The sequence below is a fragment of the Acinonyx jubatus genome, chromosome B1 (genome assembly GCF_027475565.1).
Source record: "Acinonyx jubatus isolate Ajub_Pintada_27869175 chromosome B1, VMU_Ajub_asm_v1.0, whole genome shotgun sequence".
NCBI lineage: Eukaryota > Metazoa > Chordata > Mammalia > Carnivora > Felidae > Acinonyx > Acinonyx jubatus.
The window spans coordinates 157,082,280-157,109,367 of record NC_069382.1 but is presented as its reverse complement, the minus strand read 5'-3'; the positions used below and the strand labels follow the sequence as shown (position 1 = coordinate 157,109,367).

The following is a 27,088-nucleotide window of genomic DNA, read 5'->3' as shown; positions in this document are numbered from 1 at the left end:
CTCTTCCTTAATGGGTCATAATAGTGTTTGTGACTCCACTCCATTGGCTACTGCAGTCTTTTGGTCAGAAATGTAGGCATAGGAAAATATAGAAGAAATTTATATACTCATATATATGTATTCATCTATACATATTCCGTAATTCATATACATTTAACAGAATTATCTGAAACCTTAAAAATTATATTTCTTATAATAAAAGCAAAGAAATGTAATTTATTTTGTATACCAATTTATATATCCACTAGAAAAGGAAGAAATACAATTTATCTAATCCTTACCACCCCTCATTATTGACAGCTTGATTGTTGCCATTTCATGAGTATAAAATGGTATTTCTTAGGATTATCAACCTGTGTAATCTCCCCCCTGTGAATTGCCCAGTTATCAGTGTTGTTCATTTTCCAGTTGTTGTGTTTTGTTTTTGTTTTTTTCCTTTCAAGTTTCAAGGAAGTCTTTATATATTCTGGATCTTCTATCAATTGTTTGTCATTTAGTTTTGTTTATGTTGTCTTCAGCCAGGAAGAAGTAAGGAAACTTAACAATTTCTTCCTTTGTGATTAGTACTTTTAGTTTCTTTTTAAAGAAATGGCATAAAGCTATATGTGAGTTGAGAACGATGTTTTAAACAATATGTTAAAATGCATAACTAATAAAAATATTGATAAATTAGACTACATCAAAATTTAAAACATGTAGTTTAAATCATATAATATGTTCATTCTTTCATTCATTCAACAAGTACTTATTGCTTGCAGTGTGTCAGGAACTGTTCTGGCCTCTGAGGATATAGCTGTGTACAAAAATCCCTGTTCTCTTGCACTTCCATTTTGGTCAGGGAAACAAAAATAAATAAAAAATCAAGAACATGCAGTTTATCAACACTATCATTGTCACCGTGGAGAAATATCAATGACTGCCATAGAGAAACAGTAGGGAAAGGGAATAGGGAGTGTTACATTTATAAATAGAATTGTTAGGGAGGTCTCACTCAGAAGTAACATTTGGGCGAAGATCTGAAGAAATTGAGGTGGTAGCATGCGATTGTAATGGGAAAGAGTGAACCAAGCTGAGGACAAAGCATGTGGAAAGGCTCTGAGGTGGGGGTGTGCCTGGCTTGTATGTGGCTGGAGTGGAGTCAGGTGGCAGAAACGTAGTGGGAGATGAAGTAACCCCGTACCCTCATGTGAGGCCTTGGAGGCCACTGCAAAGACTTTGGCTATTACCTCAATGGGATGGAAAGTCATTGGACAATTCTGACAGAGGAAGATATAATCTAAATTATAAGGGTCACTTTGATGCCTGTGTGGAGAATAGTGAGGGCACAGAGACCAGGTAGGAGGCTCTTGCTTATACAGTTGAAATATAATGGTGTTATGGAGTAGTGAGAGGCAGTCAGATTTTAGATATGTTTGTTATATGTTTCATATTTTTCAAAAGTAGAACCAACAAAATTTGGTGATGGATTAGATGTGGAAGGTGAGAGGAAGAGAAGGGTCAAGGATGATGCTAAAGTTTTCTGTCTGAGCCATTGTAAGGCTGGAGTTGATATTTATTGAGATGGGGAAGATTGTGGAAAGCAAGTTTGGAGCAGGAGGTCAGAGGTTCAGCTTTGGACATATTATGTTTGAGGTGTCTATTAGACATTCAAGTAGAGTTGATAGAGGAGAGGATGCAGAAGAATATATGAAGCTCATGTTCAGGGGAGAGATCCAGGTTGGAAATATACATTTGGGAAGTTTCAGCATATAGTTGTTATTTAAAGCTATGAGACTGGATGAAGTTACCCAGAGAATGAATATAAGTTATGGGAAGAGGCTCAAGGACTGAGCCCTAGAGTACTTCAGTGTTTAGAGACCTTGAAGGTAGGAGGAGGACTTGTCAGAGACCAAGAAAGTCTTCAGTGAGGTAGTGATGATGAAGTTCTGGGGCCAAGAGAAATAGTGCGGAGGAAACCATCCACTGTGTGTGATGCTGCCGGCAGATCATGATGATGATGTCTGAGAATTGACCATTGGAGTTATTAGCCATGTGAAGGTCATCAGTGACACAGACAAGAGCAGTTCAGTGGAATGATGGTAGAGACCGATTGGAATAGACTTAAGGGACAGTAGAAGGAGTTGAATTGGAGACAGCAAATAGAGACAAGTTTTTGTGTTTTGCTGTAATATAGAACAGAGAAATGGAATGGAAGCTATAAATGGAAGCAACAATTTTTTAATATGGGAAAAATAGCATGTTTATATGTTCTAACATGTCAATGGATGCTTAATCAGAGGGGGAAAATTAATGATGTAGGAAAATGGGGGAGAATTGCTGGAGCCTTCCTCTTGAGTGGGTAAGAGTGGATGAAGTCTGATGGACAACTCTACGGGAGGAGTTGGCCTTAGTAAAATGGAAAAAAATCCATAGTAGTAGGAGGGAAGAGAGAATACCGTACATGGGCCCAGCTATAGATAGGTAAGTGGTGGCAGTGGTGAGAGCTTGTGGAAGTTCTCCTCTGATCGCCTCTATTTCATCAGCTGAGAAGGAGTGTTCAGGGGAGGTCCTGTTGGAGATTTGGGGAAAGAGAGTAAGATATGGAATAGTTGTCTTGGAGAGTGGAAGAATGGGTAATATAGTAGTATGCTAGGATTGTCTGATTCCACTAGGGGCTCTGTTGGTTGAGCTTTGTGGTCATGAATTGGAAATGTGACTCATCTGGTTGAGTGTGTTCCTGTGGCCATGTTTAGAAACACTGGTACAGTTGTGGGAGAGGTAAGGATTGGCATTAGCTAGTTTAGTATTTTGACAGGTGAATAGGACGAAATGAGAAGTGGGGTTAGGGAGGTGAAGGTGTGTGCAAGGAAGTGATTATTACAATGGGCCATGGATCTAAAGCTGGCTCACAAGGAATTAGAGGGCAAGACAATAGTGAGTGATGGTGGGGCACCTGTGTGGCTCAGTCAATAAAATACCCAACTCTTGGTTTCAGTTTAGGTCATGATCTCACGGTTCATGAGATCAAGCCCTGCATTGAGTTCAAAATAAATAAACTAAAAAAATTTTTTTAACGTTTTATTTTTATTTATTTTTGAGAGAGAGAGTGTGAGTTGGGGAGGGGCAGAGAGAGAGGGAGACATAGAATCCGAAACAGGCTCCAGGCTCCGAGCTGTCAGCACAGAGCCCAACGTGGGGCTCAAACTCAGGAGCCACGAGATCATGACCAGAGTCGAAGTCGGATGCTCAACTGACTGAGCCACCCAGGTGCCCCTAAATAAATAAACTTTTAAAAAAAGCAATGAATGATTGTAAAAAGGGTATGGGATCCATGGCTTGTTGGTACAGGGGTAGTCAAGGAATTGTTAGAGACACTTGGAGGGAGAAAAGGAAGTGATAGAGAATTAGATGGAAGGGTTGCTATTATTGATAATTTTAGAGAAGTGGCATTTTCATTTTTGATATGATTTTTAGTTGGCAGTTGTTTTAAGGAATGATCTTTGACCTGTTATTCCATCGGTTGTTAATATTATATATATCAACACTTAAATTTCTCTAAAGGAACCTTAAAATTTTAAAAATGTATGTTTAGTTTTCAAATCATGAATGTCTTGCTGGGTTTTGCTGGTCCTTTAAAATATTTTTTTAAATGCCCTTTGGCGTTATATGTAAGTGATGCATCACTAAATTCTACTCCTGAAACCATTATTATACTATATGTTAACTAACTTGGATTTATTTTTTTAAATTTAAATTCAAGTTAGTTAGTATAAGAGCTGTTCTACCAGAAAACTTTAAGTCTTTCATGTTTCTCACACTTTAAATTTAAAAAAAAAAGTGCTCTTTGGCAAATCTAGTGAATTTAGACTTTCCAGTTTGAAGTTCTAGTACTTTAAGCTGTCTGCACATTGACTTGATGAATGTTTTACTGTTGCACACGTAGTAGAGCGTGTAGTAAAGTTACTTTGAAACTGAAGTAAAATTAGCTGTCACCTATGTGGAAAAATGTGAGAGACATGAAGGACTTAAGGTTTTCTGGGAGAAACATGAAGGGCTTAAGGTTTTCTGGTGGAGCAACCTGATAGATTCTGTCTGTTATGGACAGGTTGTAAAATCTGCCCTGATTTTTCCTATTTTCATACATGAAATTTTGAAAAATTTTGGAAGTTTTTAATTTTTATATATGATTACATAATTTTAATGTTAACTCTTTATATTTGCATATACTTATACTACTTTGGTAAAAATGTAGGTAAGTATTATTATGGTCTTGGGAAATTCTACAAAGTGTGATCAACCTCAGAAAATACTTACTGATAATTACTATTTTTACATAATTATTTATGTAAAATAATTACATAATAAAATAATTACATAATTACTATTCTGACCTACTCTTTAAGAATAATTTTAATTGTAACATATTTAGAGCACTACTGCTTCATTTTTAATAACTGATATAATTAACACTTTTTCCACTTAATAATAACAAAAACTAAGGTGTCAGTAGGATAATTCCCAGGGGTCAACAGCTAGTTCCTAGGAGACCTCCATATTTAAACTTGATGACAGTACCAATGCCTATTCCTTACAAAGGTAAAAACACCTTGAACTCTCTGCTGAATCCCTGCTCTGTTAATTACATTAAAAACATCATTTGTGTGGATTTGGTGAGCATTGATTAAGGAGCAGGTGGCTGTTTACTTTCACTTGACGGTGTGTGTAATTGTGGCCCTCTGACTGAATCATCAAAGTTTGTTTTGAGAACTTGGATTTTGTGTGTGTGTGTGTGAGAACTTGGATCTTGTAGATACTTTAAGTCGAATGGAAGACTAGGTAGGCTATATTTGTATCCATCTGCTAATGACTACCTTATTCAAGTGCCGTTTTTTAGGGCCAGGATCTGGCATTAGTATTTGATGTTCTCTATTTCCTCTTGCTCCTTTATTTTCTTAAATGAATTTGGATCTTATAATAACTGTTCTTTTGGGACTGCTTTGATGACATGCTTTGATGGACCTGCTTTTATTCACCTGCCTTTGGTAAGACTTGGTCAAAACTACAATTTACCCAAGTTAAAAATAAGACATGTCTATGGCTTAAGGAACAGTGTCCTTCAGCTGCCCACATTGGACATTTTAGGTTTTGGCATATTAACTGTTCTGAAATGGCCAGTTTCCATGATCCTCAGTGTCCTGTGATGGTTTTGCCCTAATGAGACCTGGCTCTCTTTCCTATGACTTACAGGCTCAAGAAAAGAGACTCTGTGTGGGTTAGCAGACATTGAGACTTTTGCAGGCCAAGCCAAGAGAGTTCAATTTGTCACTCACTGGGCTAAATTAAGTGAGCAGCATGCTGGAAGTGGGACAAACTGGCCAACTGTGCATCATACAATGCTGTATGTGTTGATATAGACTATGGAATGGTGATGTCTGTTGATTAGCAGAGCCTATTGAAATAATATGCTGGAGAAATCATATGTATGTCATTTATGGCACCAGATGTTAGTCCTTGGAAACCAGTTGTGTGGTATTTTTCCAATCAGGTTATTTCTAGACAATGAATGAGTTTTTGTTAAAAGACATAATTATTTTTCATGTCAGAAAGAATTAACCTTGCTTGAATAGCATGCATAGATAAATCTAGTAATTGATTTACCCAGTTTTTTTTCAACGTTTATTTATTTTTGGGACAGAGAGAGACAGAGCATGAACGGGGGAGGGGCAGAGAGAGAGGGAGACACAGAATCGGAAACAGGCTCCAGGCTCTGAGCCATCAGCCCAGAGCCTGACGCGGGGCTCGAACTCACGGACCGCGAGATCGTGACCTGGCTGAAGTTGGACGCTTAACCGACTGCGCCACCCAGGCGCCCCGATTTACCCAGTTTTAAGCAGCCCTACATAAAAATTATCCCAAGTTAGTTATGAAAAAGTATGACATTTTAGTGACCAGAAGCAGACAGTTATAGAACTAGAGTGGTTAGCAAATTTAAATTCGTAAGTTAGTAATTTTGCCGTCTCTTCCCACAAACCTGTCAGTGTGAAGATTTAAAGCTTTCCTATTGTTATGGGTTCATTTGTGTTCCCCAACAAAGTTCATATGTTGAAATCCTAAGTCCTAGTATCTTAGAATATGACTATTCAGAGATGAGATCTTTATAGAGATAATTAAGTTAAATGAGGATATTTTGGTGGGCCCTAATCCAATGTGACTGGTATCCTTGTAAGAAAAGGAAAGCTGGACACAGACATACACAGATGAGAGACCACATGAAGACACAAGGAAAAGATAAGCTAAGGAGAGAGGCTTTCAGAAGAAACCAATCCTGCTGACACCTTGATCTTGGACTTCTAGCGTCTACAAACGTGAGAAAATAAAGTTCTATCGTTTAAGCCACCCAGTCTGGTGGTACTCGGTTATAGCAACTTTAGCAAACTAATACATGAATCCAGTGTGAGCAAAATAATAAAAACAAAATATTTTATAGGTAAATAAATAAATGCAAATTTTATTTATTCATTCATTCTTTCATGTATGTGTATATGTATGTATATATATATACATATATATATATTAATGTTTACTTACTCTTGAGAGAGAGAAAGAGAGAGAGAGAGTATGAATGAGGGAGGGGCAGAGAGAGAGGGAAACACAGAATCCAAAGCAGGCTCCAGGCTCTGAGCTGTCAGCACAAAGCCCCACACGTGGCTTGAACTCACCACCCGTGAGATCATGACCTGAGCTGAAGTCGGCCACTTAACCGACTAAGCCACCCAGGCGCCCCTTATTTATATATATTTTTAAGTTTATTTACCTATTTTGTTTTTGTTTTTTTTTTCCAGTATATGAAATTTATTGTCAAATTGCTTTCCATACAACACCCAGTACTCATCCCAAAAGGTGCCCTCCTCAATTCCCATCACCCACCCTCCCCTCCCTCCCACCCCCCATCAACCCTCAGTTTGTTCTCAGTTTTTAAGAGTCTCTTATGCTTTGGCTCTCTCCCACTCTAACCTCTTTTTTTTTTTTCCTTCCCCTCCCCCATGGTTTCTGTTAAGTTTCTCAGGATCCACATAAGAGTGAAAACATATGGTATCTGTCTTTCTCTGTATGACTTATTTCACTTAGCATAACACCCTCCAGTTCCATCCACATTGCTACAAAAGGCCATAGTTCATTCTTTCTCATTGCCACGTAGTACTCCATTGTGTATATAAACCACAGTTTCTTTATCCATTCATCAGTTGATGGACATTTAGGCTCTTTCCATAATTTGGCTATTGTTGAGAGTGCTGCTATAAACATTGGGGTACAAGTGCCCCTATGCATCAGTACTCCTGTATCCCTTGGGTAAATTCCTAGCAGTGCTATTGCTGGGTCATAGGGTAGATCTATTTTTAATTTTTTGAGGAACCTCCACACTGTTTTCCAGAGCGGCTGCACCAGTTTGCATTCCCACCAACAGTGCAAGAGGGTTCCCGTTTCTCCACATCCCTCTCCAGCATCTATAGTCTCCTGATTTGTTCATTTTGGCCACTCTGACTGGTGTGAGGTGATACCTGAGTGTGGTTTTAATTTGTATTTCCCTGATGAGGAGCAACGTTGAGCATCTTTTCATGTGCCTGTTGGCCATCTGGATGTCTTCTTTAGAGAAGTGTCTATTCATTTTTTCTGCCCATTTCTTCACTGGGTTATTTGTTTTTTGGGTGTGGAGTTTGGTGAGCTCTTTATAGATTTTGGATACTAGCCCTCTGTCTGATATGTCATTTGCAAATATCTTTTCCCATTCCGTTGGTTGCCTTTTAGTTTTGTTGGTTGTTTCCTTTGCTGTGCAGAAGCTTTTTCTCTTCATAAGGTCCCAGTAGTTCATTTTTGCTTTTAATTCCCTTGCGTTTGGGGATGTGTCAAGTAAGAAATTGCTACAACTGAGGTCAGAGAGGTCTTTTCCTGCTTTCTCCTCTAGGGTTTTGATGGTTTCCTGTCTCACATTCAGGTCCTTTATCCATTTTGAGTTTATTTTTATGAATGGTGTGAGAAAGTGGTCTAGTTTCAATCTTCTGCATGTTGCTGTCCAGTTCTCCCAGCACCATTTGTTAAAGAGACTGTCTTTTTTCCATTGGATGTTCTTTCCTGCTTTGTCAAAGATGAGTTGGCCATACGTTTGTGGGTCTAGTTCTGGGGTTTCTATTCTATTCCATTGGTCTATGTGTCTGTTTTTGTGCCAGTACCATGCTTTCTTGATGATGACAGCTTTGTAGTAGAGGCTAAAGTCTGGGATTGTGATGCCTCCCGCTTTGATCTTCTTCTTCAAAATTACTTTGGCTATTCAGGGCCTTTTGTGGTTCCGCATGAATTTTAGGATTGCTTGTTCTAGCTTCGAGAAGAATGCTGGTGCAATTTTGATTGGGATTGCATTGAATGTGTAGATAGCTTTGGGTAGTATTGACATTTTGACAATATTTATTCTTCCAATCCATGAGCACGAAATGTTTTTCCATTTCTTTATATCTTCTTCAGTTTCCTTCGTGAGCTTTCTATAGTTTTCAGCATACAGATCTTTTACATCTTTGGTTAGATTTATTCCTAGGTATTTTATGCTTCTTGGTGCAATTGTGAATGGGATCAGTTTCTTTATTTGTCTTTCTGTTGCTTCATTATTAGTGTATAAGAATGCAACTGATTTCTGTGCATTGATTTTGTATCCTGCAACTTTGCTGAATTCATGTATCAGTTCTAGCAGACTTTTGGTGGAGTCTGTTGGATTTTCCATGTATAATATCATGTCATCTGCAAAAAGTGAAAGCTTGACTTCATCTTTGCCAATTTTGATGCCTTTGATTTCCTTTTGTTGTCTGATTGCTGATGCTAGCACTTCCAACATTATGTTAAACAACAGCGGTGAGAGTGGACATCCCTGTCGTGTTCCTGATCTCAGGGAAAAAGCTCTCAGTTTTTTCTCATTGAGGATGATGTTAGCTGTGGGCTTTTCATAAATGTCTTTTATGATCTTCAAGTATGTTCCTTCTATCCTGACTTTCTCGAGGGTTTTTATTAAGAAAGGTTGCTGAATTTTGTCAAATGCCTTTTCTGCATCGATTGACAGGATCATATGGTTCTTATCTTTTCTTTTATTAATGTGATGTATCACTCTGATTGATTTGCGAATGTTGAACCAGCCCTGCATCCCAGGAATGAATCCCACTTGATCATGGTGAATAATTCTTTTTATATGCTGTTGAATTCGATTTGCTAGTATCTTATTGAGAATTTTTGCATCCATATTCATCAGGGATATTGGCCTGTAGTTCTCTTTTTTTACTGGGTCTTTGTCTGGTTTAGGAATCAAAGTAATACTGGCTTCATAGAATGAGTCTGGAAATTTTCCTTCCCTTTCTATTTTTTGGAATAGCCTGAGAAGGATAGGTATTATTTCTGCTTTAAACGTCTGGTAGAACTCTCCTGGGAAGCCATCTGGTCCTGGACTCTTATTTGTTGGGAGATTTTTGCTGACTGATTCAATTTCTTCGCTGGTTATGGGTCTGTTCAAGCTTTCTATTTCCTCCTGATTGAGTTTTGGAAGTGTGTGGGTGTTGAGGAATTTGTCCATTTCTTCCAGGTTGTCCAGTTTGTTGGCATATAATTTTTCATAGTATTTCCTGATAATTGCTTGTATTTCTGAGGGATTGGTTGTAATAATTCCATTTTCATTCATTATTTTATCTATTTGGGTCATCTCCCTTTTCTTTTTGAGAAGCCTGGCTAGAGGTTTATCAATTTGTTTATTTTTTAAAAAAAACCAACTCTTGGTTTCGTTGATCTGCTCTACAGTTTTTTTAGATTCTATATTGTTTATTTCTGCTCTGATCTTTATTATTTCTCTTCTTCTGCTGGGTTTAGGCTGTCTTTGCTGTTCTGGTTCTGTTTCCTTTAGGTGTGCTGTTAGATTTTGTATTTGGGATTTTTCTTGTTTCTTGAGATAGGCCTGGATTGCAATGTATTTTCCTCTCAGGACTGCCTTCACTGCATCCCAAAGCATTTGGAGTGTTGTATTTTCATTTTCATTTGTTTCCATATATTTTTAAATTTCTTCTCTAATTGCCTGGTTGACCCACTCATTCTTTAGTAGGGTGTTCTTTAACCTCCATGCTTTTGGAGGTTTTCCAGACTTTTTCCTGTGGTTGATTTCAAGCTTCATAGCATTGTGGTCTGAAAGTATGCATGGTATAATTTCAATTCTTGTATACTTATGAAGGGCTGTTTTGTGACCCAGTATGTGATCTATCTTGGAGAATGTGCCATGTGCACTCCAGAAGAAAGTATATTTTGTTGCTTTGGGATGCAGAGCATCTGCATCTGATGCAGTGTATCCAGTGAAGTCCATCTGATCCAATGTATCATTCAGGGCCCTTGTTTCTTTATTGATCATGTGTCTAGGTCTATCCATTTCTGTAAGTGGAGTGTTAAAGTCCCCATACAATTACCACATTCTTATCAATAAGGTTGCTTATGTTTGTGAGTAATTGTTTTACATATTTGGGGGCTCCCGTATTCGGCACATAGACATTTAGAATTGTTAGTTCTTCTTGATGGATAGACCCTGTAATTATTAATATAATGCCCTTCTTCATCTCTTGTTACAGCCTTTAATTTACAGTCTAGTTTGTCTGATATAAGTATGGCTACTCCAGCTTTCTTTTGACTTCCAGTAGCATGATAAATAGGTCTCCATCCCCTCACTCTCAATCTGAAGGTGTCCTCAGGTCTAAAATGAGTCTCTTGTAGACAGCAAGTAGATGGGTCTTGTTTTTTTATCCATTCTGATACCCTATGTCTTTTGGTTGGCGCATTTAGTCCATTTACATTCAGTGTTATTATAGAAAGATATGGGTTTAGAGTCATTGTGATGTCTGTATGTTTTATGCTTGTAGTGATGTCTCTGGTCCTTTGTCTCACAGGATCCCCCTTAGGATCTTTTGTAGGGCTGGTTTAGTGGTGACGAATTCCTTCAGTTTTTGTTTGTTTGGGAAGACCTTTATCTCTCCTTCTGTTCTAAATGACAGACTTGCTGGATAAAGGATTCTCGGCTGCATATTTTTCCTGTTCATCACATTGAAGATCTCCTGCCATTCCTTTCTGGCCTGCCAAGTTTCAGTAGAGAGATCAGTCATGAGTCTTATCGGTCTCCCTTTATATGTTAGAGGATGTTTATCTCTAGCTGCTTTCAGAATTTTCTCTTTATCCTTGTATTTTGCCAGTTGCACTATGGTATGTCGTGCCGTAGATCGATTCAAGTTACGTCTGATGGGAGTTCTCTGTGCCTCTTGGATTTCAATGCCCTTTTCCTTCCCCAGATCAGGGAAGTTCTCAGCTATGATTTCTTCAAGTACACCTCAGCACCTTTCCCTCTCTCTTCCTCCTCTGGAATACCAATTATGCGTAGATTATTTCTCTTTAGTGCATCACTTAGTTCTCTAATTTTCCCCTCATACTCCTGGATTTTTTATCTCTCTTTTTCTCAGCTTCTTTTTCCATAATTTTATCTTCTAGTTCACCTGTTCTCTCCTCTGCCTCTTCAATCCGAGCCATGGTCATTTCCATTTTATTTTGCAGCTCATTAATAGCATTTTTTAGCTCCTCCTGGCTGTTCCTTAGTCCCTTGATCTCTGTAGCAATAGATTCTCTGCTGTCCTTTATACTGTTTTCAAGCCCAGAGATTAATTTTATGACTATTATTCTAAATTCACTTTCTGTTATATTGTTTACATTGTTTTTGATCAGTTCGTTAGCTGTTGTTATTTCCTGGACGTTTTTCTGAGGGGAATTCTTCCGTTTCTTCATTTTGGATCGTCCCTGGAGTGGTGTGGGACTTCAGGGCACTTCCCCTGTGCTGTCTTGAATAACTTGCGTTGGTGGGCGGGGCCGCAGTCAGACCTGATGTCTGCCCCCAGCCCACCACTGGGGCCACAGTCAGACTGGTGTGTGCCTTCTCTTCCCCTCTCCTAGGGGCGGGATTCACTATGGGGTGGCGTGGGCCGTCTGGGCTACTTGCACACTGCCAGGCTTGTGGTACTGGGGATCTGGTGTATTAGCTGGGGTGGATAGGTAGGGTGCACGGGGGCAGGAAGGGTAGGCTCAGCTCTCTTCTCCTTCGTGATCTGCTTCAGGAGGGGCCCTGCGGCAGCGGGAGGAAGTCAGACCCGCCACCGGAGGTGTGGATCCGCAGAAGCACAGCGTTGGGTGTTTGCGCGGTGCCAGCAAGTTCCCTGGCAGGAACTGGTTCCCTTTGGGATTTTGGCTGGGGGATGGGTGAGGGAGATGGCGCTGGCGAGCGCCCCCCCCCCCCCCCAGACTGAGCTCTGTGGTCCACGGCTCAGCAACTCTCCCTCCCGTTGTCCTCCAGCCTTCCCACTCTCCGAGCAGAGCTGTTAGCTTATAACCTTCCAGATGTTAAGTGCTGCTCGCTGTCTGAACACACTCTGTCTGGCCCCTCCGGTTTTGCAAGCCAGACTCGGGGTCTCTGCTTGGCTGGCGGGCCGCCCCTCCGCCCTGGCTCCCTCCCGCCAGTGTGTAGTGTGCACCGCCTTGCCGCCCTTCCTACCCTCTTCCTTGGGCCTCTCGTCTGCTCTTGGCTCCGGAGACTCTGTTCTGCTAGTATTGTGGCGGTTTGCTGGATTATTTAGGCAGGTGTAGGTGGAATCTAAGTGATCGGCAGGACGCGGTGAGCCCAGCGTCCTCCTACACCACCATCTTCCCCAGAACTCCCCTATTTACCTATTTTGAGAGAGAAAGAGAGAGAGAGCCTGAGAGCTCACAGAAGGGGCAGAGAGAGGGAAAGAGAGAATCCCAAGCAAGTTCTGCACTGTCAGTGCGGAACTTGATGTGGGGTTTGGACCCGCGAACCATGAAATCATTACCTGAGCCGAGGTCAAACACTTAACAGACTGAGCCACCCAGTTATCCCAAGTAAATGCAAATTTTAAAACCTTAATTTGGATTGCAAATGATCCATCATGTAGCCCCTCTGCTGCCCAGTGCCAGAGCTCCTGTTGAGATGGGAAGTGGGGAGCACAGTGGAAAACCATGAGATTTTAGATATGGACAGGAAGGACCTTAGACATCATCTGTTGCAACTTCCTTACTTACAGAGGAGGGAGCTAACACCTGGAGCATTAGAAGATTCATCCAGGAGCACATGGTTAGTTATTAACATATCCATGCCCAGAACCCATGCCTGTTACTTTCTGGTTCAAGGCCAGACCCCTTTTCTTCTCAAGGCTATATCTATATGTCATCAGGTTCTGCTGTTTTGGCAAATTTGATTTCAGAAGCAATCTGTTTTTCTTCTGCTTCCTGTTCTTTGTTGTTATTAGTAATATTTTCCATGTAAAAAAAGGCATAAAGGATAACATAATAATTACTTGTGCATTCGCCACCAACTTTAAGCTATTAAAATATTACAAATCTAGTTAAAGCCCGTTTCCTGGTTATATTTCCCTCCCTATCTCCTAGAGGTGACTACTGTCTTGAATTTGTCACTTAGCTCTCCTATGTATATCTCTGTACTTTTATTAAAAATGAGTGTTACTAAACAGTCACTGTGCAAAAATTAAACATTATATAAAAGATATGTCAAATGTATTCTCAATTTGTTTTTATTCCACTCAGTCTTGTTTATGATGTTTCTCCTTGTTGCTATATATATTGCTCCATTTCACTCATTTCCACTGCTATGTTGTTTTCCATTTTATGAATATACCCTATTTCTGTATTCTCTTGCTGATATGTAGGCTGTTTTTAGTTTGTTCAAAAATGATGCTGCTATGAGTACTCTTAACTTTCCTGTGCATATGTGTAAAAGTTTATTTAGGGTATGTCTCTCTGGGTGGAATTGCTAAGTCATAGGTTGTGTACATTTTCAGTCTTTCCAGCTACTGCCAAATTATTCTGTAAAGTGGTTGCACCAGTTTACATTCCTACTTAATAGTATGAGTTCCTGTTGTTCCACATCCTTGCCAGCCATGATTTTGTGCCAGTCTGATGCATTTTAATTTCTCTAATTATGAATGAATATCAGCATCTCTTTTATATTTATTGGCCACTTGGGTTCTTTAAAGTCTATTTTTTTTTTCTTTTTCTAATGAGACTCCTAGAGAGGGAATGGACTGAGTGGTCCTACTGTGCACTTCCTCATTTTAGAAATGAGGAAACAGGGGCTGGACAAATGTAGTGACTAGTTCAAGGTCCTCAAACAGACAAAAACCAAGGGGCCATGCCTCCCAGCCCTCTGTGGTTTCTATTTTCCCAAATAGTCAAATCATGCATTTGGATGTATTACCTTTTTGGTATTTTTTATTTTTTATTTTTTTTATTTTTCAAAAATGTTTATTTATTCTTAGAGAGAGACAGACCGACAGAGCATGAGCAAGGGAGGGGCAGAGAGAGAGGGAGACACAGAATCCAAAGCAGGTTCCAGGCTCTAAGCTGTCAGCACACAGCCTGATGTGGGGCTCGAACTCACAAACTGTGAGATCATGACCTGAGCTGAAGTCAGATGCTTAACTGACTGAGCCACCCAGGCACCCCCTTTTTTGGTATTGTGCAGAACAGGGTCCAGGGCTAAACCTACCGATTAGAAGAGTTTAATTAGTGACTGTGTGGATTACATGTGTGACTTTGTTGAACTTTCTGAAAACCCAGACCATCATCTCCTTGTTTAAAAGCCTTCTAGGTTTCCCATTGCTCCTTGGAGAGTCAGAACTGCTTAACTCTCTCTGCTGGATTGGGCCTCTCCTGCCTCTTCAGGCTCTGCTGGGTCCCTCCTTGTCTGTCCTCCAGCCACACTGGCTTTCTTTCGGCTTCACACTTGGCTTCACATTTGCCCAGCTCCCTTTCTCAACAGGGCCCTTGCGTTCTCTCTCTCTGCCTGCAGCTCTCCCCTTCTCCTCTCCTCCCTCTGGCTCATCCTTGTTAGGGACTCTCATTGTCACTTCCTGGGGGAAGCCCTCCTGAACTCTCCTACTAACCCACATCCCTACTCTGTACTCACAAGGCTGATATGTTTCATAGCACCCATCATAGCTGCAGGTTTACATTTAAGTGTATAGTTACTTATTAAGGTTTCTCTTCTCCATGAGTCCTTAAGTCCCATGAAGTCAGGAACTATGTTTTTGCTTACCATTCTATCCCTAGCTTTCAGCAATATGCCTGTCATATGGTTGGAACTCGCTCAGTGTTTGTGGAATGAGTAAATGAATAAATGGTTAGTCTTTAAAAAGCTCATCTTACCTTGCCTCTCTGGAGGCACACTGTCTATATCTAATTGGAGTCACCCATTTCCTTCACACCATAGCCCTGCACTATGTTCTCAGAGAAAGAGCGATACTATATGGACTGTATTGAAGATTTATATTCATGACTCAAAGGACATGGCAAGGGGAGAGGTAGAAGGAAAGAAAAAGGAAAAAGGAGGATTAGACATTGGAAGGAGGAATGCTAGATCATTAGCTGCCTGATTTGGGGAGCCTGCAGAATGGGTCATTTGAACTCTCTGAGGGTTTCCAGTGCAGCTAGCTGGCTGGATGAACGCCAAATCTAAGAGAGTCTGGACAGTGGTTTGATGGGCCATTAACTTAGAAGGAAAAACTGAATAGATCTTAGCTGGGCCTTTCCTTCTAAGATTCTGGTTTGAAGAACTGAAAATGAGGGTATACTATAAGAATAAACAGTTTTGCTCCTTCCCTCAAGTTTATTGCTTCCACTTGCACAAGACAAATATGTGTTCTTTATATTACTAATCATTTTGTTACATTAATCCTTAAAGAATAGTAGAACTTCTGTCATAGTCCTGTGGAGAGTCTGTGTCCCAGTAGAAATCTTGCTTTTATTATTAGGTTTTCTGTACTGTGTCTTTTGTACATCTATGCATTGCCTTGGAGAGAAGAGGAGACCTCTTTACCTTTTCATGAGTATGTGCATAATTCTTACAACATTACATAGCCATAATTCTTCAATGTTATTCTTAATTCACTGTCAAAAGACAGAAGTTATTTCTGGATTGTTCACCTAGCAGTAGGTAGCAAACATGTTTTCAGGATGGATGATAACCAACTGTCACATTTTCTGTTTAGTTTTGGTATCTCTTTCTTAGGAAGGAAGTTAAGAATTTCCTTTGTAAGTCTTTTTTCATGGTGATGGGAACTCAGGGTTCTCAGTGGAACATGCTCCATGTTTTCTTGGAGCTCTGTGCTTTCACTAAAAGCAGAGAACAACTATGATGTTGCAAGAATGCCAGGTAGAAACCTGGAAGCTTGTAAACAAAACTGTGTCCAAAGAAGTGTAATGTCTTTTGCTAGGAAACAGAAGACATTTGTCTCTAGTTTATTATTGATCTTTCAAATGACTCTTCAAGGTAGTTAAGAGTTATGAAACTCTGAGCTTGGGTTGTTTAATATGGTAGGAACAAAGTACAAACTTAAATCTGTTCCCATTTTAAATAAAATAATAGGACTTGGCTGCAATTAAAGGACCTGTTTTATATGGTTGTGTGAGAGTAACATGAGGAAATACAAGTGAGTTCATGAGTTTAGAGATTGCTTCCTACATTATAAGCTCTGTGTTAAGTGTTGGCTATTATTTATTTATTTATTTATTTTATTTTATTAAAAAAAATTTTTTTTCCCAACGTTTATTTATTTTTGGGACAGAGAGAGACAGAGCATGAACGGGGGAGGGGCAGAGAGAAAGGGAGACACAGAATCGGAAACAGGCTCCAGGCTCTGAGCCATCAGCCCAGAGCCTGACGCGGGGCTCGAACTCACGGACCGCGAGATCGTGACCTGGCTGAAGTCGGACGCTCAACCGACTGCGCCACCCAGGCGCCCCTGCTATTAATTATTTATTGTTGTCACTATTATCTGATGCCCTTTAATATTGCAAACTTAGGTTATCTTTTTCAGTGAAGACGCAGCATCCTTTCCAACCTGTAATACCTTTGTTTTCTGTCAAAATTTATTGAGTCTAGAGACTAGGTACAATATGATTCTAAATGTGGAATATCTGTGATGTTTGTTGGATATTTATTATAGCTAATCTTACTCCCATCTTTCTGTTCTTGATACTTTGCAGTTCCATCCCTGGAAAATCTAATAGTTTCTTCCATAGCTTTGGGCTAGTACCCTGACTAATGCTTTTTGTGGCCTCTACCTTTCATCAGAAATCTTCCAACCCCAAGCTCTTGTCCTCACTGAAACCTATTTTCTGAAAAGTTGCTGGGTAGGTATTGAAGTTACTGTGTTATGGCTTGGGCTCCTGTTGAAGGACTTTCAGGCCCAGGTGGAATGGTTGTGTAGGGTGTTTTTCTGGGGCAGTGTGCTTTCTGAAATACCTTGATGCAGAGGCAGAACTGTCCCTGCAAGCTTGGGCTTCTTGTCTTTTTAAGGCTCTTCATAAAAACCCATTTGTTCCCAGGCCACACTTCCTCAAGCCAGATTCTCCCTGTCCTTTAGACTTGTGCAGGAGTTGGGAAGGGCCCTGGGGGCCCTTAGAATTACAAGCCATAAATAACTGACAGAGCACAAGAGAGATGATAGAGGAGATAGGAAGTTCATGTCCCACGAGTGGATCTTCTCTATGAAGAATTATAGGACTAAACTCTGGACTGCTAGTGTTTAAAGGCACTCATCCTTATTGAAGGAGATTTGTATGTTTCTTGACCTTCTGACACTGTCAGTATGAGTAGTGTATTTGGAAAGTTCCAAGGCTGGCAAGATTGATTTATTCCAATCTGCTCACCTTTTCAGTGTTAGCTGTGTGGAAATTTTCTCATTAGCCATAAGAAAGCTGTTTTATACTCAGAACAGGTCATACAGTTCCCTAAAGCAAATACCAGGCTGGCTTATCTGAACATGGTGAGGGAAATCATTATTCTTTTTTCCTCTTTTTTCTTGATTTCTCTGTAACAGCTTGGTCTTTAATAATTGGATCTCATTTGGGTTGTACAAGAACATGAAAATATTTAATAAGCACCATTGAGTTATGTTGGTTGTCCTGGTAGAAAAGCACTAGTATGTATTTACTAGAAAAGCATTAGGCATATTAAAGGCCAAGTTCTCTGTGTTCATACTAAGGCTATGCAAGTTAGAGTAGCACCTTCGGTGGCCGCAGAGATAATTGGTGAGCCTCGGTATTTTTTCCCTGTGTATAATGGGGGCAGTGATAATGTCTACCTTAAAGGGCTGTTGTATTTATAATTCAAGTCTGGCACATATGTACCCAGTAAATTTTAGCTACTGTCATTTCTTTTCTTCTCTTGTTTCTAACCTGACACCCTCTTCATCCTTTCTTTCCTTCTTTTTAGTTTTCCATGTTGTCATTTCCTTAGCTTTTGGACCTGTTGGGGCCCACAAGCCCTGGCAGTTCCATTGGTCTATTCAGGGCTACTCTGATAGAAATGAGATGTCTTTCTGTCTGTTTAGGAAGTTTCCAAGTTAGAGCTTCCTTTTTAGATCATTGAATGCAGACATTCATTCTGCCTTAGAGAAGGTGAACACGATTGGTTGTGCTATCTGAGATAGGCACTTACTGCTGGGAGGCAAGAAGAGAATGTGTTGATTCTCATGAAGAAGTTGTTTTAGGCCACGGGGCTCACACATTTGTACATGAATACTTTTCTCTTTAGGAAATTACCTACATTTTAGTCTCAGTTAGGATTCAAACATTAGGCCATTGCTACTTGCTAAATTTTCAGTCTTATTTAACAAGAGGGACCATAAACACTGTGTATGTAGATCCCTAGACCATGTTAGATCTAAAGATGCTGAGGGCCCTGTTGCTCTGGAAAGGTACTAAGTTTTGAAGTTTTCAGAGGGAAAAGAGATCTTTTCTGTTTGTTTTGTTGGGGTACATGACAAACTAGTAACTGTAATCCAGATCAGTTACTTTTGGTCAAAATGGGCTAGTTAGCTTAATTGCCTGCTTGCTGCCATTTTTCAATTACAAAGGGAAAAGTGTATTTATAGTTGAGAAACACTGCAGATACCACCTTAACTAAGTGATCAAGATTAATACCATCAACAATACAATATATCAGTACTCCTGATACAATGCAAATGAAGGACACAAAATCACTTCTTTGGTATTTTTGCCTAAAATCCATAACCTTAATCCAATGTTGAGAAAACATCAGACAAACTCAAATTGAGAGAATATACAAATACAAATACAAATAACTCACCAGTACTCATCCAGAATATCAAGGTCATGAAGGATGAGGAAAGACTGAGGAAGACCTGTCACAGATTAGAGAAGATCAAGTAGCCATAACAACTAAATGCCATGTGAGATCCTGGATTGGATCCTCAAACGGAAACAGGTCATTAGGGGAACAGCTGGTAAAATTTGAGTAAGGCATGTAATTTAGTTAATATTGTTATACCAATGCTAATTTCCTGGTTTTAAAAATGGTTTTAAAAATGGAGGCGCCTGTGTGGCTCAGTCGGTTAAGCGTCCGACTTCGGCTCAGGTCATGATCTCGTGGTCCGTGAGTTCAAGCCCCACGTTGGGCTCTGTGCTGACAGCTCAGAGCCTGGAGGCTTCTTTGGATTCTGTGTCTCCCTCTCTTTGCCCCCCCCATGCTCATGCTCTGTCTCTCTCTGTCTCTCAATAATAAATAAACATTGAAGAAAATTTTTTTTAAATGGTACTGTAGTTACATAGATTGTTAACATTAGGGAATGGTGAGTGAAAGGTAAATATGAACTCTAAAATTTGCACAACTTTTATAGGAATTTTAAATTATTTCAAAATTAAATATAAAAAAGAAATTAAAATAACATGGGTAAATTTTAAATATATATTTTAAAATGTTTATTTATTTTGAGAAAGAGGCAGGAAGAGAATGAATAGGGGAGGAGCAGAGAGAGAGGGAGAGAGAGAGAATCCCAGGTGGGCTCCACAATCAGTGTGGAGCCTGATGTGGGACTTAATCTCATGACTATGAGATCATGACCTGAGCTGAAATCAAGGGTCAGACACTTAGCCAGCTGAGCCACCCAGGTGCCCCAACATTGGTACATTTTAAAAATGTAATAAGATTTTTGGGGCGCCTGGGTGGCTTAGTCAGTTAAGCTTCTGACTTCAGCTTAGGTCACGATCTTGCGGTCCGTGAGTTCGAGCCCTGCATCGGGCTCTGGGCTGATGGCTCAGAGCCTGGAGCCTGCTTCTGATTCTGTCTCCCTCTCTCTCTGCCCCTCCCCCGTTCATGCTCTGTCTGTCTGTCTCAAAAGTAAATAAACTTAAAAAAAAAAAAAGCTGCTGAGGATTCAACTCAGTTTTTAAAAAAATATATATAATAAGATTTGGAAGATAAAGTTGAGGAAAACTCCCAGAAAGTAGAGAAAAAAGATAAAGAGAAAGAAAATATAAGAAAATTAGAGTATTAGTACTAGAGACCCAACATCCCAATCACAGGAAATCCACAAAGAAGGAGAAATGGAAGGGAGAAGGTCATCAAACAATTCAAGAAAATTTCACAGAACTGGAGAACATCAGTTTACATGTTGAAAAGGCCCATTGAGAACTCAGCACAAGAGATGCAAGTTGACCCACACTAAGTCTTCGATGAAACATTGCAAAGTATGTGGGATAAAGAGAGGATCTTAAACACTTTCAGAAAAAGTGGAGAGAGCAGGGTACACACCCAATGTTAAGAATGAAACTGGCATCAAACTTCTCAGCAGCACTGTTGAAACACATGGGCACAGTAAAGCAGTAGAAAGAATACAGTAAGAAAATGAAGTAATGCCTTCAAAATTCTGAAGTATTTTAGCCATCCTCTTCTGCCTGCAGTATGCTCGTCCCTCTCCCTGAAACCCCCAATTAGGGTAGTGGAAGCAGACTAAGCACAGGTATTCCATCAGTTCAGATGCTGCCCCCTGCCTGCCCCTGTCCTGTCTCTTTAGTCCTGCTCACCTGCTGTTTCCTTTTTCCTTTCAGTGATATTTTTTTCTGTGCCAAAACAGGAGAGGGAACAAAATAAAGTGAAATCCAATACAAAAAAAATTAAACCCTCTGTGTATGAGAGGGTATTTTCTTTTTAAAAAATTTTTAAAAATATTTATTTCTTTTTGAGGGAGAGAGAGAAGAGACAGTGAGTGGGAGAGGGACAGAGAGAGAGGGAGACACAGAACTCGAAGCAGGCTCCAGGCTCTGAGCTGTTAGCACAGAGCCCAACGCAGGGCTTAAACTCACAAACTGTGAGATCATGACCTGAGCCAAAGTTGGATGCTTAACCGAGTGAGTCACCCAGGTGCACCAGTAAGTACATTTTCATACATTCAAGGTCTCAAAATTTTTACTTCCAAGGAAATTACTAGAAGAAAACCTTCATCAAAGTAAAGATGTCAAAAAAAAAAAAAAAAAAAAAGGAGACAGACCTGAAAGCACGAAATTGTGGCTTTAACACAAAAGTGAAACAAAGGGACTGTGCAGGGTGTTGGTGAAGGAAAATCTCAAAGATGACAACTTTGCGATTAGTCTAGAGAGCAAAATAGTCCAAATTTGAACAGGTGTGAAATCTTCAGGGGCCATGTTGTCATGAAGGTGAAATTGACAGAATTTTTATTTACTTCATTAAGAGAAGATGTAAACAACTTGTGAATTTTCAAAATAATTGCAGTTAGATACATTTTGAAAATCAAGAACAAGACTCACTGAGGTTGGGTTAGGGTACGAACAGGAGTTGTTCAAGAAAAAGTAATCATTAGTATAGCATATGGTTAGCTGGAAATATCATTTATGTAGTAATAATGTAGACATTGAATAAAGAGCCATACAAAATGATGACTGTAGAAGGAGGATGGGAAGAGTGGGTTTGTAGGTATGGATTGAGAAGGGTGGGTGACTTCCATAGTGCGAAGTCTAAAAGATAGTAGATTTTTATAACTAAAAAATCAAGAGCAGTAATTTAACATTGCATATGGAGGTCAATGCCAAAGGAAACAATTAAAAGATTTTTATGTGGTTGCCTCTGGGAGGTGGGAAAAATGGGATGGGGATGGCACTGCTGGTTTGTGAAATGAGACATGTAGAATATTTGGTTCTTTAAACTACTAGTATATATATTTGTGCTATTAAAGGAAATATAAATACAAAAAAGCTAACTAAGTTAAAGTAAAAACTAACCTCCAAAATGTAAGTTATTTGAAAAGTTTAACCCCCTCCCCCAATATTTAATTTACCCTAAGAAAGTGTATTTTTTTTATCCTTACATGGTAACTTTAAGAAGAGAGAAAGAGCTAAAAGTAACTGAAGGAGTTACTGTGAGAGGAAGCACTGACTTGGACATGTGACAATTTGCCAGTTGTCCTGGGTATCTGAACTATCTCAAAAACCTTTTGTTTTCTTTGAGAAAAAAGATACTCATGGGCTAAAATAGAAATTACACCTAGACCATATTGCTTTGTGAAATCTGTGTTTAACACAATCCTTTATTCTCCCTCACCCCCATTTCTTCTTTGTCGGTGGGGGTCAGGTATGGTGGTTACTTTTATCAGGTTATTGGTTTTTTAGGTTAGTATCAATTTTAGTTAGTATCAATTTTACTATCAATTTTAGTAGTTAGGCTGCATTAATTTCTGGTTTGGAATATGGTCACTATAAGTAAAAGTGCTGCATCTAAGGCCAAAAAAAAAAAAAAAAAAAAAAAAGGAAGAAAAAGAGAAAGAAAAAAAAAATCCCAGATGGTAGGCTTATCTGTATATCTGTTCAGTCCAGTTGTCATGTGAAACCACTGTATTGAGGTCAACGGGATCCTAATGTGGACTTTGCTCTAACAGCTTGATTTGATTGACTCTCTCTGGATTAGTAAAAATTCTTGTTTCTGTAGTTGATATTAGCCAAAAGGTAGAGAAGTGGTAAATAAAATCTTGTTTCTAGGATGTGTTATTTAAAATTTTGGTCTTTATATTTTTATTTGACAAAATATACTGTCTTGTTGTTCTATTGTCCATGCTAGTGTGTGTTGATGAATAAAAATGTCAGTTATTTTTGGTTGTTGGTCTTTTCTATGTGCTAAGTGAATCAACATTCACAATTGCACCAGTTTAACTGATAAATGCAAAATAAATGTGTTGTGAGATGACAGGCATTAAGTCTTTTTCATAGTTTGTGAAAAGCTATTTGGAGATTTATTTGAAAAAAAAAGTTTTTTTTTTCCATGTGACATTTCCATGGGACATTTTTAGTGATCATAGAAGAGTTTTATTGGAGGCTATGGGAACATGTTTCTTTATATTAATCCATTAAAAAATTATACTTTTAGTGCATTTTTAGAGGAGAAATGAAGTTGCTAAGATGGTTTTACAGAACTTGCTGTATTTTATTGCCTTGATGCTTTGAAAGGCATGTGAATCTACCTCATCTCCGTTCCATCCCAGTACCCTGACAGCATCCTGTCATAGCATGTATCTCACGGTATGTTTGATTCTCACACTAGACTATAAGCCTCTTGGAGATTGGATTGTGTTCTTTGTGATATCCTTAGTGACTAGCATTGTTGCCTGGGGATGAAGTTAGATGAATACATGATTAAAATTTCTACAAAAAGCATTTTTTTCTATGAACTGATGATCACTGGAAGTGTTCTCTCCATAGTGGAGCTCTCCAAAGCCATTCTTGTATAAATTAAAGTGTTAGAGAGCCTCCATAATAAATTTCAGAAAAAACGCTCTTCCCTTTTTAAAAATTTACCTCCCATGGAGGGTCATTGAATCCAAAAATGGTTACTGAGTGTAGGATCAGTTTGGAATATGTTCAACTATAAATAAACAGAAACCTAACAGTGGTTTAAGCAAATAAGGACTTTATTTGTCTCACATAGTAAAATGTCTGGGGTAGGCAGCCCATGACTGATCTGGTGGCTCAGTGATGTCACCATAGACTCTGGCTCCTTCTGTTCTCCCATCCCTCCTTGTAGGTCTTGTGCTCGTGCTTGTCAGTAGGTGCCTGTTGCACCTCTAGGTATCATCTCCACGGTTCAGGCAGGAATGGGAAGAATGGCAAAGGGCTGAGGGGACATGCCAGCAGAATCTGGCCCCTTTAGAAACTTTCCTAGATGATACCTCTGTGACTCGTACTTACATTTCATTTGACAGAAATGGGTCATGGCTATGCCTAGCTGGAAGGGAGCCTGGGAAAATAAGTATTTAGCTTTTCACCATCTGTAGGAAGAAGAGTAAGTAGATTGTAGATCATTTTCAGAAATGAATTTCAGAAACTAGATCTCCCTTTACATTTTGCTTCTTTTTAAGGAACTCTTCTGGATCACTATTAAACTTTAGGGTGAGACTTAGAGGTTCATAAACATCATCTAGTGATTTGCTCCCTTTATTAAAAAGAATGAAATAGAGTAAAATAGAAAAGAATAGAGAATATCAGAGTGTATCTTACTTGGTTAGGGCAAGTATTTTGTGAAACACTGGGTCACAATGTAAGATATTTCTTACCTGTGCATTAAAAAATAATAATAACAAATAAAACATCGAGAGGGTTGCCTGGGTGGCTCAGCTGGTTAAGTGTCTGACTCTTGATTTAAACTCAGGTCATGATCTCAAGATTGTGAGATCAAGCGCCGTATTGGGCTCTATGCTGGGAGTGGAGCCTGCTTAAGATTCTCTCTCTCTTCCTCTTGCCCATTCCCAGCTTGAGCGCATGCATGCATGTACTCTTTCTCTGTCTCTCTCTCTCTCTCTCTCTCTTTCAAAAAAACAAAACAAAGCAAAGCAACCTAGAAAGGCATTGTTCTGGAAAATCATTGATTTTACAAGTATTGCTTTATTTATTACTATCATAAGCAATTTGGAGCATATGGGGAACTTACAATAAAGGAGATAAACCTGTGCATAAATACTTCTAAAAGAGGAAGAAAGCTGTCTGTGCTATGAAAGATACCAATAAAGTGCTATGAAAGGTCACTGGAATTCAATTTATAGTAATTCTAACAGGGGTAGAGGATGTGGTGAGTAGAGGTTTAGAAAGGTCTTTGAAGGGAGTCGCCTTTGAACTGAGACTTGAGTATTTTTTGTTTGCTCCTATAATGCACTGGGCATTATACCTGTGTCAGAGCTGATCGTGTTCATTTCAGACCCCTACACACAAGCAAATTTTGTAGAGTTATACAAATTTTAAGAATACCTTTATTTTGTGGCACCTGGGTGGCTCCGTTTGTTAGGCATCTGACTTTGGCTCAGGTCATGATCTCACGATTCATGAGTTCAAGCCCCACATCGGGCTCTGTGCTCACAGCTCAGAGCCTGGAACCTGCTTCAGATTCTGTGTCTCCCTCTCTCTCTGCCGCTCCCCTACTTGCACTCTGTCTTTCTCTCCCTCTCTCCCTCAAAAATAAATAAACATTAAAAAAAAAAGTAAAAAGACTTAAAAAAGAATATCTTTATTTCATGATGGACCTATTAATTTTGCCTCTTTCAAAAATGACTGCATTTCCTAAATCCCAGACTATCAGGATGACTTTTGGCTAAGTCACCCTTACCTCCAGGTCTCAGGTAATAATTGGCTGTTCCTATATTATTGGAAAAATTTGATCATACATGGATGTACTCCTCTATTTTTCCAGTTATTATGGAACTATAAAGTTGGTGTTGGTAACAAAAGAGAACTTGTTTAAAAATCAAAGTGCCCCTGGACTCATAAAATCTCAGTGTTGCAAGATGCTTCAGATACATATGGTCCAACCTCACCTAACTCATACTGAGGAAATGGAGATTTATAAACAAAGTAATGAAGAATAAGCCAGGAACCCAACCTGGGTCACTGACTTCTTAGTCCATTGCTGTTTTTCACTACCGCCAGTTAGCAATTTTAAGAGGGAAGAGGAAGTAAGGAAGTCAGGAGAATGCTATTCCAGAACTCTCTATTGCTAGATACAAAATTATTTCACACTTTGAAAATTATTTGCTATTAGCATAGTCAGAACTATCAAAGTAAATTGTTTCCTTCCCACTGCTCTGTTCCTCTGGTCAGCATTCTCTGGGTTCTACAGTCATTAGAATTCTGAGGTTACTGCTGAGGATACAGTGACCCATTTTCAGAATCAAAACGATCAGCCAATCTGTCTCCTTGCCAGTCAGTGTTAGGTGTTTGCTGCTCCTTCTTTTCTTCTGCCTGCACTCTTGAATAATTGCTTTAACCAGCAAGCATGGTCATCTTCCCTGTGTGGTACAGAAGAAGGTGATAATAAGGTGTACCAGTCCTATCCACTAAGAGATTATAATAAATTTTCTTTCTCATGTGCATATATAGATCATATCTAGTTCCTTGGGTGATTTGACTCCTGCTCTTTGACTCAGGAACATAGCAGTCATATTTTGGTTTAATAATAGCATAAGGGAAAAAGAACTTCTGTAAGAAAAAAATTAAAAAATATTTTATCTAGAGCCTGGACATGGTAAGATAGACTCCTTACACAATCAATATAGGTATTATTGTCTTCATTTCTATAGGGGTAGACATTCTTGTCTTCATTTAACAGAGTAAGTAATGGGAGATGTAATTGAATCCCAGATCCTTCTAATTCTACTTTGTACTGCACCATGGTGGTCATATAGGATTAGAAAGGGATCTTTGCCTAGTAGATTTCTTGAAAGGACTGGGTATTCACAGGCTTTGGTGTAGCAGTTTCAATTCTCATCATCAAGATTGTTTGTCAAACCTCTGCTCTATATTTTTTAGCCTCCTTATTGTAAGTAAATGTTATGCAATTAAAAAATATGTGTCAAAAACACTAACTTGAGAAGATGTATGCATCCTCATGTTCATTGCAGCAGCATCATTTATATATATAGTCAAGATAAGGAAATAGCATAAATGTCCATTGATGCATAAACAGATAAAGAAGATGTGGTATATATAAACAATAGAGTATTAATGAACCATAAAAGAAAATGAAATCTTGCCATTTACAACAACATAGATTGGCCTCAAGAGCATTATGCTAATTGCACGAAGTTAGATAGGGAAAGACAAATACTGTAATACTGTATGATCTCTCATATATGGAATCTTAAAAAAATAAAAAGCAAGTTTATAGACACAGAGA

At 39.1% G+C, this 27,088-nt stretch overlaps 1 protein-coding gene across 3 annotated transcripts in view; it reads left to right on the top strand.

Moving 5' to 3' along the window:
• Positions 1 to 27,088, top strand: part of CRACD (capping protein inhibiting regulator of actin dynamics) — a 277,503-nt gene that overhangs the window by 50,437 nt on the left and 199,978 nt on the right. The window lies entirely within an intron of this gene.